This window comes from Panthera pardus, unplaced genomic scaffold (assembly GCF_024362965.1).
Source record: "Panthera pardus isolate Hobbes unplaced genomic scaffold, ASM2436296v1 HiC_scaffold_7, whole genome shotgun sequence".
Lineage (NCBI taxonomy): Eukaryota > Metazoa > Chordata > Mammalia > Carnivora > Felidae > Panthera > Panthera pardus.
In genome coordinates this window covers 15,473,404-15,492,640 of record NW_026527002.1, presented here as the reverse complement: position 1 = coordinate 15,492,640, position 19,237 = coordinate 15,473,404, and positions in this window count along the sequence as shown.

Sequence of the window (19,237 nt, the reverse complement as noted above, 5' to 3'; positions counted from 1 at the left end):
ACCGTGAGATTATGACCCGAAGTCGGACGCTTAACCTGCTGAGCCACCTAGGCACCCCTATATGTATGTATATTTTTTTAATAAAAATTTATGTATTTATCATATGTTTCTTCATTGTGAATTACATTGAAAGTTTGGTTAGTGGTTGTGCACAAAAATTTCTGCAGCCAGATTGCCTAGGTTTGAATCTCACAGCCACCACCTACTAACTGTGTGACAAAGCATTTTACTTACTGGCACTGTGCCTCTATTTTCTCATATGGAAAATGATATAATAGTACCTATACCAAAGAGTGGCTTATAGTTCAAATGAGTAAAATATGTAAAAACCTTGGAAAAAGTGACTAGCACATAATAAGCTCTGTCTAGTATTACATGTTTTTATTTTTGTCTATTTTAGATTACAAAATAAAATTCATTATTTCTTGAATATGAACTAAATATAAGGTGCTTTAATATGCTGCTTTCTAATCACACAAGGTAGAATTCATTATTTCATTTTTCTTGGGGGTTTAGAGTGATCTAGTCACCTTCCAAAATACAGAGCAAGTTACATGACAGAGCCAGGAATCATGCTCAGTATAATCTTCCCTCAAAACAAGGATTTAAAACTTCCCCAAAACTTAGAAAAAAAAGCTGATTGCTCTGTGGCCATGCTAATAAGTAGCCATGGGAATGTATTTTAAGTCTATTCAATTAATCAGTGATAACTCAATTCAGTGAACATGCTTTTACAAGTCAATTCAGTATCAATCTCTTGCTTCTGTGATTTAGTTACAGATAGTCTTAGCCTACAAAACAAACCACTGAGTGCTAATCAGTCAACCACTGCCATGCATGAGTAACCACACTTCTACTGATAATTCCAACCCACTTATGCCTCTGAAAGTCCACCAGTCCCTAAATTCTGTGCTTCTCCAAAACCCAAGTAAGATTAGCATTCTGCTCAGAAAGAATGTGCGGACCAACATTGTTCTTCCTTACTACAGTAAGCAGTAAATTCAGCTTTGTTTATTTTAGGAGTTAAATGATGGTCTCATTCTTTAACAATTCAGAAAGTGCCACTGACATAATTTTGAAGAGCCCTGCATGGCAGCATTCTATGCAAACCTTACTGGGGCCCTTGTGCCCAAACTCCACTCATCCTTCATAGCTGCTGCCAGGGATGTGAATCCATCAATGATCTGAATTCTGACTAGTTTCACTGAGCTCTTCCTGATGAATTAGTTGTGTTATCCTAGCACTTGTAGCCAGGTAGATCTTTGGATATGGCCATTAGACTTAGTTCTTTGTGTTAGGTAATTGGGTCTCAGTTTTTTCTTTATTCAGTAATTCTTTGATTTGAAGAGCACCATTGGGAACAAGGTAACTAGACTTTTTATTGTGGAGTTATACCGTTTCAAAAATCTATTTTCCATTTCCCTGCTGTTCTTCTGTTGCTTCTTTGCTTTTGCATATATATATATATATATATATATATATATATATATATGCAAAGTTTCTTTCAAAGGGTTTGTTTGTTTTTCTTTTAATTTTTTTAATGTTTATTTATTTTTGAGAGAGACAGAGTGTGAGCTGGGGGAGGGGCAGAGAGAGAGAGAAGGAGGCACAGAATCAAAAGCAGGCTACAGGCTCTGAGCTGTCAGCACAGAGCCGGACAGCAGGGCTCGAACTCACCAGCCGTGAGATCATGACCTGAGCCGAAGTCAGATGCTTAACCTACTGAGCCATCCAGGGGCCCCTCAAGGGGTTTGTTTTTTTGTGCAATGTCTTGTTTTCATGTGTGTAAGAGAGTGGATTGAGACATCTGTCTGATAAATCTCCAATCCAATCCAAGTAGGTCCTGTGTTTAGAGGTTCACTAAACTGGCAACACATTTGCAGAAAAGTGTCCAAGCTATGCAGCTCTTCTACAAACCTGTAATGCATGTACTCCTTGTCTTGTGAATTTTTGAAAGATGGTAATTTTCTTTAATTTGTAATCCTTTATTAATCCTACAGCCCCTTCCTCACCTCTGCTTGGTCTGTGGACCTGAATTATCATGAATAAGCACATATTGTTGACCAGCTATCATGGCTCCTCTTTCTAGTTGGTCCTATTTATGCTAGTCGGATCTATTTATGCTAAAGTCTCAAACTTCTCCTAGAAGAACTTCTACTTTCCACATACAGGGGTATTATAAACCCAACTGTTGCACTTAATTTTTTAATGTAAAAGAAGTGACTTCAAATAACAATGTCAAAATAACATTTGACATTCAAATGTCAAAAATCAGTAAATTAATGTTTAAGAGGATTTCTGAACACTAAGTAGTCAATAGTTAGCTTTTCAATAGATACACTAAACCTTCTAAACAAAATCCTGACTCCAGTATTTTCTCAAACACTTTGAAACCTTCTTGCATCCTTGCATCCCTCTCTTTTTCTATCAGCTCTACCTAATGTTCTATTTGAGATATATTTTCTTCAGGGTTTCCTAAGGAAAGAATACTCACATTCTGAAACTGATTGACAAAATGAATGTAAATCTATAGAAGCTGAGTTAAAACCTTTTCTAGAATTAATAGCTATAATTAAGGTGTTTCCTAAACCTCAAAAGCATAGGTGAAGTTTCCTATAGAATTCAGGACTTTGCTAGCTACTTGTTTTTCTGAACTGAAGATCTATACTAACTAATCAGTTAATTTTTAACTCCTCGGTTGGTAAAATATTTAAGAGAAACAGAGTAGAAAAGAGAAGACTTAAAGAATACTAGTATGTAAAATTTTAAAAATAAAAGTAGGAAATTCCCTAAGTCTTTCTTTTAATAAAAGATCAAACTAAGATTCAAACATTGAATCAAATAAAGATAAATAATAGATTTAAGAAAACTTTCATGCTGTATTCTGGGGTAGACCCAAGTCCTGAATAAAAATAGCCCTTTCCTCTGTTTTGGTAAATGCTTTCAAATCTGAATCAGGGGATTTAATAAGAAAAAAGTAAATTAAAGTCTGAAATTGCCAACTTAAAATATATCCAAAAGGTGGGTAGGCATTTCTAGATAGCCTTAAAAATAAGCAAGCTATAAATCAATACAGCTAACGGCTCTCTGGGTAAAACAACCCAAATGGTTGCTTCCTGTTTCCTAAAACTTTAGAACCTATAGAAGAGAATACACGCAGATATTATAAGCAGAAGGGCCATTGCAGAAACCAATGCTTGATATTGTTTAATAAATAAAAGGATACTATCTGAATCTAATCATTGATGCCACTCCTTGTGGTACATTACAAATATTTCCATCTTTCTCTTAAACTCCTAAGAGGTATTGTATTTACCTATACATTAATACCACTTTCTTTTTTAGATGGGTTTCACAATATCTACCATCAATTTCATTGCTATAGAACATCAGAGCCTTCAAAGTAAAGTCTTAAAGTTGTCTGAAAAAAGAGAAGCAAATTGATGTGTAATAAGGAAAAATATTTTTTTTAAGAGAAAAATGTTCTCTTGAAGTGAAAATGACTGCTTGTGCCAGATGGTGGAAAAGATAATAAAAGACAAATTTGAGTAGTAAATTGCAGAAGACTTATGGGAAAATAAACTTTAATTCATCTTAGTTGGTTTGAATCAATCCAGTAGTTAAAATCTCTAACAATTCTATGACTTAACCTGAGACAGACATTTGAAATTATTATCAAAGGAACACTTTACTTATTCTTTGCAAAACAACACTTACACATTTAAATGGTGGAATCTGCTTCCAGACCAAATGTTCTGAAGTTTCTATACATGATATGACTATAGAATATGAACATTAATATACTTTAACTATATGTGATTCAAGAAATTACAAAAAAAATAGTTATGGTCTCAGAATTCCTATGGGCAAAAGACACCATAGGACAATGGCAGGTTAATTGCATCGGAATTTTTAAGAATCCAAATGGATTCTTCCTGACTTATATAAGCCTTTCTTTCTGTACAACACGAAAAGGTTAAGCCATGCTCCAGAGTAATTGACTTAATAACATGGTACACATCAAAGAATCCACAACTGGGGCGCCTGGGTGGCGCAGTCGGTTAAGCGTCCGACTTCAGCCAGGTCACGATCTCGCGGTCCGTGAGTTCGAGTCCCGCGTCAGGCTCTGGGCTGATGGCTCGGAGCCTGGAGCCTGTTTCCGATTCTGTGTCTCCCTCTCTCTCTGCCCCTCCCCCGTTCATGCTCTGTCTCTCTCTGTCTCTCTCTGTCCCAAAAATAAATAAAAAACGTTGAAAAAAAAAATTAAAAAAAAAAAAAAAAGAATCCACAACTATGAAATCTATCCTTAATTCCTTAGCCAGTGCTCAGAGCCCCTGCCTCAGGACACATACAGGCATCAACTAAACTAATGAAAGCACCTGTAGAATTTAGACTAGACCTTTAAATCTACTATAACCACAGATAGGAAATCCTTATTGCTATTAGAAACTATCCAACATCTTCATAGTAGTTGAGTAACTATGAATTATTGTTACCATCTGCTGGTGTTAACACTTTTAATCTAGAAACCCCGAAACCCCTTACTCAATAGAGAAGAATCCATTGTATTTCTTAATTCAGGGAGTATTCATGTCTAGAACAGAATTTTGGGGCACTCCAACACCAAATGGTGATTTGATGGTTCTTTTATTTACAATAAAAGAAAGAAATATTAAGCTTCATTTTAAGAAGTAGTCCAGTTTCTCTTGTAAAATCTAAGTCCTTACCAGAAGCCAAGTTGTTCAAATGTCTGACCTGTCTGGCCTTCTCTATGGCATATGAAACTACTAAAATAAAGTAGTAAGTATAAAACTAATAGCTGGTGTATTTTAAAATAATCCCCTTATTTTAAAATTCTACAGAAAAAATAGTTTTTAAAAATTTCTTTATGTACTTTTCAATAACAAACAACATATCTATTAATGAATAATTAATAGATGTCATGATGCTACCTAAAATATTTGCTGTCAAAAGTGACTTATCAGAAGTGTTCCCAAACTAGATTGTGGTAATAGTTGCAAACTCAATACATGTACTTAAAGCCATTGAATTGTATACTTAAAATGAATGAATTTTTGTGAATAAAAAATAAAGCTGTTTTTAAAGTAAAGAGACAAAGTAAAGAGAGAGTAGATCTCATAAAAATACTTGTAAATACTATTTAAATACTTTAGAAATAGTTTATAAATACTTTAATAACCATAAGCCAAACAAACTGTTTTGAATGAAGTCTCTTTACAAGGGCTTCATTTCAAACAACAAAAATAATGAGTTCCTGGGGAAATTCAAGGATTATTCCATCAGACACACATAGAATATGGCCTGCTAAATTCTGAAAGGACACTTTAGAAATGATCAGGTTGTATTATTTATAAGAATAAGATTTTGCAAAACTTGAATAGCCACCAGAAGCCTCAAATAAAATCTCAAACATACACTTGCAAAAAATCTTTCATGAAACACAACATCATGTGAGGACAAATTTGCTACAATATTAAACACTGGGATCATTTTTTAGGGTAGCAGGGGACATAGTTTTTTATATATGTTGCTAAATTAATCTGGAAAAGCTATGGAAATAGAGCATGGACTGGTTCCATGCCTAAAGCACTCTTTACACACTTCCAAATAGACTTCATACAGTTGCTCTCCTCTATGGGTTCTGAATATGGACTAACAATAGTAGACTTGGTTTTGGTTTGTTTGTTTGTTTGTTTGTTTGTTTTTTCTGAATGAATCCAAGCATTTTTCTATTGAAAACCAAGGCTAAAATGCTATTGGCTTTTGTATTTCCTACTTAGAAGTTCCGTTTTACTGATCCATTCAGATGGGACACATCTAACATAAAACATGAAATAGTTATAGCTATTCATGTATCTAAATGATGCAAGGCTTTGCTCTTTACTCAGATATCTGTCTCTGCTACTCTCAATCTTCTGGGAAATGAAAGGAATTTAGCAGCTATGGGAAGTTATAACCATCACAGAGCCTAAACAGAAGTTCTCCAGAATCTGCAGAAGTAGATCATCTTCAGTGGTTGATGGCTGCCCAAGACCATTGGAACAAGAGTCTTCTACATGGTACACTTAATCATGTATACTCTTGTTTATTATTATTTTTATTCTACTTCTTCTTTTAAAATTTTTTAAATGTTTATTTATTTTTGAGAGAGAGAGAGAGAGACAGTGCATGAGTTGGGGAGGGGCAGAGAGAGAGAGGGAGATGCAGAATCCGAAGCGGGCTCCAGGCTGAGCTGTCAGCTCAGAGTCCAACATGGGGCTCCAACTCATTGAGCCACACAGGCGCACCTGTTATACTACTTCACTAGTTTAAAGTTACTGCACTTCTGACTTAGTCCACCATATTCCCCTTACTGATAACAATGACTCGCCTAAGTGTACGCTTTAGGTAAAATGTCTTTGCATTAACATGGCTCTTGTTAGGCAGGAGTTGGCAACTATTTTCTGTAAAGGGATAGAACAGCAAGTATTTTAAGCATTCTGAGTTACATACAGTTTCTGTCATGTATTCTTCTTTTTAATACTCTTTTAAAAATGTGAAAACCATTCTTGGCTTGTGGTCTGGATTTGACCTGCAGGCCACACTTTGTCAACCCTTTGGGGCAAGTCATTCAAGAGGTGTGACTAGACAACACCATTGATGGACTGTATCTCTTTACGGACAACCAAAAGCGAAAGGAAAACCTCCCCCACCTCCTCCTTTTTTTTTGAAAGACTCCTGTTAATAGTGACTCCATCCTTAGAAATCAAACAATTTGAGGTGACCATCAAAAACTGGTTCCCTCATATTGGATGACAGTAAATAGTACAGCCTGAGGATAAAACAGAGCAGTTTAAATTCCTTAACTAAAGCAGTCATGGGTTACAAAATAGTCATAGATTTTCTTTTGGTCAACCAGGGAAGAATCATGCCGTTGCTCCCTGAATTAACACTACTCATAAGAAAAAAAAAAAAAACTGTAGCTAAGCTGAGGAAAAGACAATCTGGATATTTCATATAGGCAAAGGTAGTTATTGGGATTGATCTCCCCGCCTTTTTAAATATAAAACTTCTATTTATTTGTCTCACTCGGTTCAACGCCTGTTACATAGAATCTTAAATGCTTCTAGGCGTGGTCCTGACAGGTGATTCTACAAATGATTCAAGCAAAAGCAAAATAAAATCACCCTGACCAGCAATCAAACCAAAAACCAGGTATCTATCAACAAAACTTTATTTTTAAGAATTCTTCACCTGTAGTGAAGACCTGACCAGTCACTGATAATCTGTCATGCAGTTTTGCTCAAATGAAGACCAAGAGGGAAACCAAAAGAGAACAGTTCCCGCAAACTTAGGAGAAGACTGTTTTGCGGTCACAGCCACCAAAATCAGTGTGAAAGCTGTCCACCCAACCAACACCAATTTACACTAGTGAATAGGCTTGTGCAAGCTGCCCTGTGAATATATATAAATACATCTAAGATATTCTTGTGCACTGATCCAGTTACCCTTAACCACTTGCTTCTTCATTTGGTTTCTTTCTTGGGAATGTAAAAGTTGCCTGAATTTCTTTTCACAGAAATAAAAACTTTCCTCATAGCTTATCAGGCAAGTTGGCTCCTCTCCCCATTAACCCTTCACAAACTTAAAATCTTTCCTGGGATTAGAGTTTCATCACCTTATTATACAGATTATACAGAGTTTCATCACCTTATTATACAGATCTTATTTTGAAGAGAGACTAAAGTTTGTATTTCATTGTGTTATATATTTACAATAGCTATTTATAATTTATGGTGTACATTTTATTCATTCTCCTCTTACATAATTGACTTGGCCATTGTGATTGCTAGACCTCTTTTGGATGTGCTGGTATATGTATCTTCTGGTTGTCTGAGGGGGGTTCATTTTCTCAGTCCTTCCTTAACTGAACATGGGCACGTTGTAATTTGCACATGTGATGGCTTGGCTTAATATCTAATTTTGTTTTAATCAAGTTTGCTTCTATTTGTGTTGAGAAGGAGATGTCTGAAGAGAGCCTTATTTTGGTTCTTTTGTAAATTGTCCAACATGGTGCTGTCAGGATTTCTCCTTGTTCAAGGACAGGGAAGTAAGGCAGCGAGGAGAGAGACACATAGGGGACTATCCCAGGGGGTGTGCTGTACTGAGTGAGGAGCATGCAAAAGACAGGGGCATTCCTGGGGACCCTGGCAAGATGCTGCCTCACAGGCCATCAGTCCAAAGTAGGCACTTCAGCATCACAGAGAAGTCAGCGGCACAGTTTAGGCAGGCTAGAGCTTTGCACAGTGTGAATGGAAACTAGGGTTCCCACAAGTCCTTGGGGCCAGGTTGAGGGGGGCAGGGTAACTGAGCTGAGGCCTTGGGGTCTGCTGTGGCAATGGGTGAGGGGACTTGCAGAAAGGACTGGCCCTAGCAGCAGGCTGGGGAATTTGGGAGAGTCTCTTGCTCAGGTGAGGCATAGGCAGCCAGAGAGAACCAAGGGGACTGTGCATTCTTTGGCCCCAAACTTCAGCCATGGTACCAAGAGGGAAAAAATGACCAAGCAGACAAAGGCTATCACTCCAGAGCTTGAAGGAATGACAGGAAGGAAACCAAGTGGATCCCAAAAGCCCTTCTCAGCCTTGGGAATAGAGGAAGTCCCTGTTGAGGTAGCAGGTGGAGGGGTGGGCAGGGGAAGAATCTGAAAAGAATCTGTTCCAAAGTAACTGAATTAAACTTAAGAGACTGTTCAACTTAGTGAATCAGATTCGGTTTTTCGCCAGATTGGACTAAATTTACTCCACAGCAAATTGTAAGAAATGGAAGATACTTTTAAAGGAATGCATGCGCTGTATCTTTGTAAAACCAACATCAAAAGGCAAGTTTCCCTACATTCTGAGTGTGCTTTTTTTCATTCATTTTTTGGGGGGCTCAGATTGCTCTTTGGCTTGTAAGTTCTCCCAATAAAATATGCAGTCTATAAATATCTCTGATGATCATCTCTGTGCCGAGTGTTGATATCCTTTCTCTGGTGGTTTTCTGTCTTTTAAAGCAATTGACTTCTCTCTCAGAGGTTCCTTTTTATTCCCTTGTTTTCTTCTATATTCTGGGTGAGTCTCCCCTATTTGTCTTCTATCATAGATTTCATTTTTCTGCAGCATCAATTGTACACTTTCTTGCTTCCAAAGTGTATTTTAATCCTGCTATTTCTTTTGAACACTAAAAAAATGTTTATTTTGGAGACACACACACACACACACACACATACACACACACACACACACACACACACAGAGTGAGCGGGTGAGGGGCAGAGAGAGAGGGACATAGAATCTGAAGCAGGCTCCAGTCTCCGAGCTGTCAGCACCAAGCCCTATGCGAGGCTTGAACTCACAAACTGGGAGATCATGACCTGAGCTGAAGTTGGACACTCAACCCTCTGAGCCACCCAGGCACTCCCGCTTTTGAACATTTTAAATAAAATTTCCAAAATATTAACAAAAAAGAATAGCACAATAATGTGTAGCAGCTTGTGTACCAGTGACGTAGCCAGGGGAGGTGAGCTGCCTGGATTTCTCATCAAGAGGGGACTTGGGCTTCAGCTGTAAGCAGCTGGCCGAAATCTCCAGATGTAGCACTTTTGGGATTTGCAACAGCATCCATGGCCAGATCCCTCTTCTCCAGGGTAGTGTCCAGCCAGTGAGTGACCACAACAGGGGTATGAGGGTCTGCCGTTTCTACCCAGTGTGGGCCTCCTGAATGAGCTCACCCACTGGGTTGGCCAACACTGTCAGATGTGCATCACAGTCTGAGACTCCCCTCCCCAATTCTGCCTCCTTCTGCCTGTGCTCTCCTTGCTGTCAGATGTGTATATGGCCCATCCACAGGCTTTCCCTGACTAATCTTGCTTCAGCTCCCTTTATCTTTCACATGGATTACATCTCCCAACTCTACCTCAGCATCTGCCTCTGCATGACCCGCCACTCGTCAGCAAAAATTTAGAGTTCACTGCATTCATGTCAGGTGCCCACTCTCTGATTTTCATTTCTTTGCTTAAGTATTTTAAAACAAATCCCAGGCATTCTGTCATTTTATCTCTTTGTACTTTGTTACATTTCTTAAAAATATGAAAAGTGTATTACACATTCATAATGCACGCATTACATTATTTCTTAATATCATCCAATACTTAATACACCATCAAATTTTCCCAGTTATCTAAAAAACTTTATGAATTAAAACCTATGTATCATATTTTTATGTATCCTAAGTCTTTCACTGCTATTATATCTTAAAATCTTCATTTATACTTCAGCTAACTCACTTAAACTCTCTTTTTCATGACATGTTTTTTTGTTTTTTTTTTCATTTATGGTTTCTTGGTTTTTTTTTTTTTTTTTTTTTTTTTTTGCATGGTTCATATTCTTCTGTAGTTTATGGAGGACATTAATAAGATGTCTTCTAAAATTTTCTTCTTTTTAAAAAGAAAATAAGAATCAGAAATATGATTCTCTTAACCTTCAGAGAAATGATTCCTTTGACTTAAGACCCTACAAAGTGGATAATTTTTCTTTTGTGTTTATACATATTGAAAGGGAAGAGCTTTATTTATTCCTGAAGTTTCCAACAGAGTAGAATAATCTAAATTCCTTTTCTATAAACTCGGGCTAGAATTTTTCCCTCCCAGATTTAAACCTCAAGTTCCAAGTTGGTGGAATTTACAATGGCTAGTTGGCATTCTTCTAATGCAAGTCTCTTGGATTGAGTTTGGATCCAAACTCTGAACTCTGATTCAGCTATGGAGACATGTCAAAATGGTTTCCTCCAATCTCTTCAAAGTGAATTGTGCTGCTTGATTCAGAGGCTAGAGTATGTGATGGTCTACAGTCCAGGACTGTGTTGATAAAGTCATCTTAATCAACACGCAATTAGTGTGCATTCCACCTGGACTTTGACACGTTATTTTCTCTTATAGCTAGTGTCTGATGCAGTTGCCAGTTTTTGTCTTTTTTGATATCTTCATGGGTATTTTAATGGGAAGTTGAGCAGAAATGTTTCAGGCATGGTTCCATTTTAACCTGGATGTCTATAAATACCATCATTACCCTTTATTTGCAGGATTCTGCCAGAGGATAGAAAAGTAATGTCATAAATGAAATGCACAATTTAGAAGGAAAAGCTGTATACATTTGTATTTAGGAGGAAAATGATAATGCAAAGGAAAGAGAGAATATGATAGAAATAGGATATGTTGCTTTCTCCATTACCTTTCATGAGAGAGGAGGAAAAAGCAAAATTCATATTCATAAATATGAATACAGATAGGACTGTATCAGACGCAACTTTGAGACACATGCTAAGAACTCATCTAATATTTCAATTGGAAAAGAGTGGATGGCTCTAAACTGATTAATTCCCACCGAAACTATGTATCTAATTTAGGTGGTGATTACATACTTCTAATTAACTGATGATTATGAAATGCCTTATGATAGTGCTTGTCAATGGACAATGCTTTTTCTAAAAGTAAGTGGTGTGCTTTATGAGCACATGATGCTGTTAACTCTGTTTTCTTGAACAAGAGACTTTTAATGGAAATACTTGCATAAGATTATATATACAACTTCTCATGGAAATATTTGTATCTACAACATATTACTACTTACAACTTTTAATTTTATTTATTACTTATTTATTTTTTAATTTTCAAAAGGTTAAATAAAACAAGATTTAAGGAAGATATATATTTAACTGTTACCTCTTTTTTTTCTTTTAAATGTGATTTTTTTCTTGTTTTCAGAATTGGTAAATGTTAAAGTTCCTGAAGTGTTTCTTTTTTGAGAAATTAAAACAATTTTTAAGTTTATTTGTTTATTTTTGAGAGAGAGAGCATACACGTGAGCATGCTTGTGAGCAGACGAGGGACAGAGAGAGAGAGAGGACATGAGAGAGGAAGAGAGAGAATCCCAAGCAGGCTCTGCACTGTCCATGTGAAGCCCAACTCAGAGCTCGAACTCATGAATCATGAGATCATGACCTGAGTCGAAATCAAGAGTCAGTTGCTCAACCTACTGAGCCACCCTGGTGCCCCCTGACATGTTTCTTAAAGATAGTTTATCTTTCGTCTTTCTTTCCTTTTTCTGGCAATGGCACCAAGGTTTTTAACTATTTGCTTCATACTTCTCTTAAAATCCTGATTTTTTATTTTGAGAATTCCCAATTGTGATTTCTCTTCTATATTGCTTTTCACACGATTTGAAACATCCATTTGTTTCTCCATGTTATTTGCCAGAATTAAATCCCCATGCATTCTGCTTTCTGAGTAAAATTAAAATTTGAAACAAAGTGCCCTTCAGTGTATCACTTATCATTGCTCCTCACAAAATTAAAAAGGTAATTTTTTGGGAAATGATACTGCTGGACCAAAATTGATTGATAAATTTAGTTCCAGGAGTTATATGGTTTTATAGCTGCAAAATATGTCTTTTATTTTAAAAGGTATGGAGAATTGTAATGATGACAGTTTTATATATCAAATGAAAGTGCAAATTATGTGTTCGTACACTTGTGTACACAGTGACATTTGCTGAAGGAGATCCATATATGTATACGTAACACACGATTATACCTGAACTACTTTATATTCATTTGATATCATGACTTGGCCAATTATCTAACCTAATGGATGGAATACAGGCTCTAAAAAAATTTAGAATGGAGATCTCTAAATAATTGCCCCCAATTAAAATAAATACACATTTTCTAGCACCTCATAACTGCATGTACTCAAAGACATTTCAGGATAGTGGCCTTGAATTGAGGTGGTGAATATTTATTAGTGCTTGTATAAAATTGTATATACAGAGAGGGAATGAGAGAGAGAGAGAGAGAGAGAGAGAGAGAAAGAATCCCAAGCAGGCTCCACACTGTCCCTGACTTGGGGCTTGAACTCATTAACCATTAGTTCAGGACTTGAGCTGAAATCAAGATTCAGATGCCTAACAGACTGAGCCACCCAGACGCCTCTAGTTTGTTTTCTTAAATAAACTTTTGAGGTTAAGTGCAGATTCACTTGCAGTTGTAAGAAATACTGTAGGGATATCCTGTGTATCCCTTACGCAGTTTCCCCCAATGGTAACACTTGCAAAACTATAATACAAAACAACCAGGATATTGACATTGATGCAGTCAAGGTACAGAACAATTTCATCGCCACAGGATTCCACATGTTGCCTTTTTTTAGCCACATCCATTTCCTTTTCACTCTCTCTTTAACTGGGTTGCCCCTAATCTGTAGATGTCTATAGGTCTGTCATTTGAAGAATGTTATATAAATGGAATCACACAGTCTTTAACTGAAATTGACTTTTTTCATTGAGCATAATTCTCTGGAGATTCATTCAGGTTGTTGTGTGTATCCATAGTCCATTCCTTTTTGCTAAGTAGTCTTCCATGGCTGTAGATAAACTACAGCCATTCAGTTGTTGAGTACATCTGGATTATTTGCAGTTTGGGGCTATTAGGAATAAAATTGCTATAAACATTCATGTATAGGTTTTTACGTGAGTGTAAGTCTTCTTTTTTTTTTTTTTTTTTTTTTGAAATACATCCAGGATTGTAGTTGCTGGGTCATATGGTAGCTACATGTTTCTTTTCCTTTCTTTTCTTTTCTTTTCTTTTCTTTTTTTTTTTTTTTTTTTACAAAACTGCCAAACTGTTTCCTGGAATGACTAATCCATTTTACATTCACCCCAGCAATGTTTCTTCAGTTCTCCATATTCTTTCTAGCATTCAGTATTGTCATTATTTGTGACATCCATTTTGATGAGTATGTAGTAATATTTCAATGTGGTTTTAATTTTGAACACCTTATCATGTGCTAATTTTCTATTTGTAATCCTCTTTGGTGAAATGTCTCTTCATGTGAGTTGTTTGTTTTGTAATTAGATTATTTTTATTTTACTGTTGAGTTTTCAGTTTTTAATGTGTTCCAAATTCTAGTATTTTTTGGACACGGTTTGCAAATATTTTCTGCCATATTTTGCTTACCTTTTCATTCTCTTAACAAGATGTTTTATAGAACACAAATTTTTAGTTTTAGTGAAGTCCAGTTTATCATTTTTTTCCTTTTGTGGATTGTGCTTTGGTGTCAAACTACAAACTCTTTCTTTAGTTCCAAATCTCAAAGATGTTCTCCAATATTATTTCCTTAAAGATTGAAGGCTTTATGTTATACATTAAATTTCAAGATTCATTGTGAATTAATTTTTATTAAGCTGTCAGACTTAGGTTGAAGTTCTTTATTTTTTTAACCTGTTGGTATTCATTTGCTCCACTACCGATATTGAAAGGTCTTCTTCCATTGAATTACTTTCACATGTTTGTCAAAAATAAGTTGGCATATTTGTAAGGATCTACTTCTGAGTTTTCTGTTCTTTTCCATTAATCTATGTGTCTATTCCTCCACCAACACAACATAGTCTTAATTACTGTACCTAAATAATGTTTTAAAATTAAGTCGATTGACTCCTCCCACTTTTTTCTTCTTTTCAAATTCTTTGAGGTATTTTAGTTCCTTTGCCTTTTCATATAAATTTAAGAGTAATATTATCTATATCTACAAAAATCTTGCTCAGATATTGGTAGGAATTACATGAAATCTTTATATCAATTTGAGTATAATTGACATCTTTACCATGTTGAGTCTTCCACTCCATGAACATGGTCTATTATTTAGATCTTCGATTTCTTTCATCAGTGTTGTATAATTTTCAGCATTTGAGTCCTGTATATGTTTTGGTAGATTTATATCTAAATGTCTCATTTTTATTAGCAGTTAAAAATGGTATCATACTTTTAATTTTAGTGTCCACATGTTCATTGTTAGTATATGCAGATACAATTGATTGTTATATGTTGATCTTTTATCTATGACCTTTGAACTCACTAGTTTTAAGAGGTCTTTTGTGGATACCTTGGAATTCTCTATGTGGACAATTATGTCATCTGCAAATAGTAGTTTTCTTTCTTTCTTTCTTTCTTTTTCTTGATTTGTGTGCCTTTTCTTTTATTTCTTTTAATGCACTGGCTAGAAATTCCAGCATTATGCTGAAAAAGAGAGAGGCTTGTTCCTAATCTTAGGAAGAAAGCAGCCAATCTTTTACCATTAAGTACAATGTTAGCTGGATGCATCTCATAGATGCTCTTAATAAAGATGAGAAAGTTCCCCACTATTTCTATTTTTCTGAGAGTTTTTATCATAATTAGATTTAGATTTTGTCAAATTATTTGCATCAGTTGATATGATCATGAGATTTTTTCTTTTTTTTTTTTAAGCTTATTTATTTACTTTGAGAGAGAGAGAGAGATAGAACATGCATGCATGTGGAGGGGCAGAGAGAGGGAGAGAATCCCAAGAAAGAGCTGCACTGTGAGCATGAGCCAGATGCTCATTAATGGAAAAGAACAGAAAACCCAGAAGTAGATCCATACAAACTCGAACTCATGACTGGTGAGATTGTGACTTGAGTCGAAATCAAGAGTCAGATGCTTAAGTGACCAAACCACCAAAGGGCCCAAGATGTTTTTCTTCAACCTGTTAATATATTGGATTATATTGATTGCTTTTCAAATACTAAAACAGCCTGGCATCTTTGGAATAAACCCTACTTTCCCATGGTATATAATTCTTTTTGTAAATTACTGAATTCTATTTGCTAATGGTTTTAAAGGATATTTATGTCTATATTCATGAATAATATTGGCTTGTGGTTTTCTTTTTTTGTACTGTCTTTTCTTGTTTTTTGCCCTAAGGCAATAATTTCATCTATAAATTTCTATTTTCTAGAAGAAATTGTGTAAAATTGGCATTAATTCTTCTTTAAATGTTTGTTAGAATTCTCTGGTTAAACCATCTGTATCTGGAGATTTCTTTTCCGGGATATTTTAAATTATAAATCAATTTCCTGAATAGTTACAAAGTTTTTCAAATTATCAATTTCAAATTGGGTGAGTTATGTTAGTGTTGTTTTTATTGCTGTTTTTTAGGAATGGCCCATTTCATCTAAGTTGTCAAATTTATGTGTGTAAAGTTGTTCATAATTTTTCCTTGTAGTCCTTTTGATATGTGCACATTCTTAGTGATAGCTCCTATTTTGTTCCCAATATTAGTACATATGATACATGGGTAAATAACAATACATTGGTATATGTGTGTCTCATCTTTCTTTCCTTGTCAGTCTTGCTGGAAACATTTCAAATTTATTCACTTGTTCAAAGTGAATTTCTTGTAGATAGTATAGAGTTGAGTCATGATTTTAATTCACACTACTAGTATCTGTCGTTAAGTTGGCGTATTTAGACCACTTATATTGAATATAAATAATGACATACTAGGCTTAAGTCAGTGAATTTCTTTGTTTCTGTTTTTTTTTCTCTCTGTTTTTCATTTCTCTTTTCTTTTTCTTGCCTTTCCCTTGTGTTACTTAAACATTTTTTTGGAATTCTATATTTATTTATTAATAGTGTTTTTTGAGTATATCTATTCATATAGCTCTTTCAAGCGATTGCTCTAGATGTTATATTATTTATGAATAACTTATCGAAATCTATTAGTGCCATCATTTTACCAGTTCGAGTGAAGTGTAGAAATCTTACTTCCATGTGTGTAACTTTACTTTCTCCCGTTCAGAATATAAATGTTTAAAGTATTTCCTGTATACACAATTATAAACATATCAGACAGTATTATAATTTTTGCATCAACCACCAAACATAATTCAGAATACTTAAGGGAAGAAGGCAAGTCTACTTTATTTACTCATATTTTTGTTTATCATGTTTTATTTTTTTCTGATCATGTTCCAATATTTCTTACTTTTCAATAACATTCTGTTTAAAGAGCTTTTTCTAGCCTTTCTTTTAGGGTAGGTATCTTGACAACAGATTATCTTAGATTTCCTTTATCATTCCTGAAATTTACCTTCTCTTGGATTGGGTGTTGACAATTCTGTTGTTTCAGCACTTGAAAAATGTTGTGCCACTTCCTTCTGATCTCCATGGTTTTTGATGAGAGTTTTTTTCCCATTTAATTACTTTTCTCTTGTAGATAAGTTTTCATTTCTATCTTGCTGCCATCAAGATTTTTTTCTTTGTCTTTAGTTTTCAAATATTTGACTATGCTGTGTGTTGGTGTGGATTGCTTAGATTCATTCTGCTTGGGGATTTTCTCAGATTTCTGAATCTCTGGGTTTATATATTTTTTTCTAAATTTGAAAGGTTTCATCTATTGTATCTTTGCTATATATTTTTTCATCCTATATGCTTTATCCTGTCTTTCCAGGACTTTAATGACTAGAGTGTTAGATCTTTTGTTATAGTCTCAGTGGTTCATTTTTTAAAAAGTATTTGTTTCTTTTTATTTCTTTATTTTGAGAGAGAGTGTGTGTGCTTGTGTGAATGGGGGAGGGGCAGAGAGAGAGAGAGAGAGAGAGAGAGAATTCCAAGCAGGCTCCACACTGCTAGCACATAGCCCCAAGCAGGCTTCAAACCTATGAACCATGAGATCACGACCTGACCTGAAATCAAGAGCCAAAGGCTTAACTGACTGAGCCACCTAGGTGCCCCTCCTGTTCATTTTTTTTCAGTCTCTTCCTGTTCAGACTGGAATATTTCTATTTTCGATCTTCCAGTTCATTGATTTTTCTTTTTCTTTTTGCTCTGTCCCCTCCATTCTGCAGTTGTGTCCATCCTCTGAGGTTTTTTATTTTGATGCCCTAAAATTTCCATTTGGTTCATTTTTATATCTACTATTCTTTGCTGCAATTTTCGAGCTCTTAGCTGAGACTCTGTATTTTCATTTGTTTCAATCATGCTCCTAATTACTTGATGAAGCATATTTATCATGGCTGCTTTGAAATCTTTGTCAGGTAATTTTAACATCTCAATTCTAACATCTCTGTCATCTTATATGACATTTATTGATTGTCTTTTTTCATTCAGTTTGAGATCTTCCTGGTTTTTGATATGACCACTGATTTTCTGATTGAAATGTGGACATTTGGGGTAATATATTTTAAGGTTCTGGGTCTTATTTAAATCTGGTTTAACTTGCATCCTCCATCACTTCTCCAGCAGGGAAAGTGGCGGGGGGGTGCTGTCTCATGATTGCCATGTAGGGCTAGAAGTCCAGGTTCTCCACTTAGCCTTTACTGATACCCAAGGGTGTAGTCTTCTTCTTACTGCTGAGTTGGGATGAGAGTTCTAGGTCTCATCAGGTCTCCACTGATACCTTCCTGGCAAGGAGGGGTTGGAGTACCTCATCATTGCTCCCTACATAGGTTCCATTAGACACCATGGGAAGAAGGTGGTGGTGAAAGTTCTGATTCTCCTTCAGGCCTCTTCTGACACCATCCCAGTGGGTAGGAGGAGAGGATCTCATTAATGTTGGGTGGAACCAAAATTCAGGCTCCCCACATGATCTTCTCTGACATTGTGGGGATGAAGTTGTTACCACATTGTGATGATGACAGTCCTGGCTTCCCATTCAGCCTTCAGCTAGGGCTTTGGATGCCTTGTTACCGTTGGCATGGGAAGACTGGTCTCCCCCACTCAGTTAAATCGTTATTGAATGTGTGCTACATGTCAGGCATGGTTCTAAGAACTTTGTCTGTATTGAACTGCATAATTATTACAATAACCCGATGATATAATTAGTATTATTTTAACACAAAGATGTTAAGTAACTTGCCTGTAGTCAAAAAACACAGTTCTGTGGGGCACAGTTCTGTGAGGCTTAGGAATGGCAGTCAGGACTCTGAAAAAGGGAAAGATATGCTCAAACTGTATGCTTTGATAAGGTCTGCTCCTCCCACTTAAGATATATCTCAGACACGGAAAAATGATCCATGCATCTAATCAGCTGTTACACAATATAGAAAGTAAGAGCTTCCCTGCAAGGTTTATATACATGACCCTTTTTATGACTCATCTCAAATTGTTAGATCACTAAACAGATAATGGAAAGTTACTTTGAGTTGGCTTCTGGCTTGAGATTTGAGACAAGGATTCCACTAGCATTCCAAGAGGGAGTAAGGTGATCTAAAAGAAATTCACCCACCCTCTTCCTAGGTAATTCCAGACCACATTAGAATGCTCATCATATGCTCATCATTCAAAACCAAACAACAATCTGCTAAATGTATGCACACACATACAATTACACACTGAGAAACTGGGT